Source organism: Penaeus monodon, chromosome 20 (assembly GCF_015228065.2).
Source record: "Penaeus monodon isolate SGIC_2016 chromosome 20, NSTDA_Pmon_1, whole genome shotgun sequence".
Lineage (NCBI taxonomy): Eukaryota > Metazoa > Arthropoda > Malacostraca > Decapoda > Penaeidae > Penaeus > Penaeus monodon.
The window spans coordinates 18290256-18291789 of record NC_051405.1 but is presented as its reverse complement, the minus strand read 5'-3'; positions in this window follow the sequence as shown (position 1 = coordinate 18291789).

Here is a 1534-nt window from a genome sequence, read left to right as displayed (position 1 = left end):
GCCTTTGGTTCACATCCCCGTCAGAACGGACCTCGCACCACTTTGTGCCCTTCAAAATCACCCACTAAAACACTGCACACATAAGCCCCAGTACAGCCACGGGGGGTAGGAAACACCCAGACTACCTCCTTCTCACACCCCTGCCATATACTGTTCATTCATCCACTTGCGAATAAAACGCGCTGCATGTGGAGGACCACTGATTGCGCGTCAGGCCCAGCTGAATCTCAAACAACATGGTTGAACCAAAGGCTCTCCGCAACACAGGATTGTTACCACTTCTACAACCATATCCGTCAGCGAGCCCCGCAGGCATCCTTCTCTTCTCCCAAACCTCCATCGTCCGTTTTTACCCATTATCCCCCGGTGTCCGCCAGTCCTTCGAGGGAAAATAGGCATTGTGCGTTCTCCGCGCACCAACATGCAACCGACACTCCCTCGCCACCACAAGGGAGTCCCACTGGTTGTGGTGAGACTCACAGGTCGCGAGTGGACGAGTGCCTCCGGCCCTTCAGCCAATGGCGCCGCTCCTGGCGCTCCCCGGCAGCCAAAGCGCCAAGATAACTCGGGATGTTTTCCGCATTCCACTCTCGAAGGTCTTGGCCACTCTTGAGGCTAATTTCTGGGTATGGGGAAAGGGTAGTCAATGGAGCTTAGGTATGAGCGTGTTGTAAAAGATCTACGAATGTTGTTAGCTAATTGTAGGTACTTAGTCTAATGTTTAGGTGTTGTTCCCTTGTGTTCTTTTCATGCCGAGTGATACTCTTACAGGGTAGGCCTTTACTGTATTTGTATCCCTTAGCATTAAGCAATGTAATGTAATTATCTATTGCTGACACACGCTTGACTTCACATGCAATTTTTTGATAACGCAAGGAATATTTTCTTTCTTTTCTTTGTCACGATTTTTACGAATCCTATTATCAGAATCCATTAAATCTATAAAGGAAATATGGTCCAAAAATCTCCTTTGCTTATTTCTTTATAATTTCAAATTAACAAACAATCTATACACAGTCGATTAATTTGCATAGGGACACTAGTATACATCTAACAAACCCGGATGCAACATAGGCCTCCACATTAAGGACGAGAGCAACCAAGCCACCAAAAGTCTTTTTAACCAACCACCTCACCGTTATAATGATATCCGACCACACGAACTACCCTCAGAACGGGACAAATCCCACCAAACCTTTAGCTGCCTTTGAACTTGTCAAATAGTAAAATAAGTATGTCTTTCCCTCGGGAGCCGTTTGAAACTTGCCGGGACAATGTCCCCGTTGTCTTAGGTTGTGAGTGTTAATTCAGTTTTATAATGAGAAGAGGTTACACTAAAGTACCAATTGGTAAGCAGTTCGATGATTAAAAGTTGTGACATTAAAGTAGTGGCAAGTTTAACGTGGAGCAAATAATTCCATTTAAAAATCGGGAATTTACTTTGTGTTGTATATATATTCATTTTTTCTTAGACTACGTAGGGTTCTTCAAAGTTACATCTCGCGACCCAGTACTGCAAGCTCATCTTCCAGTG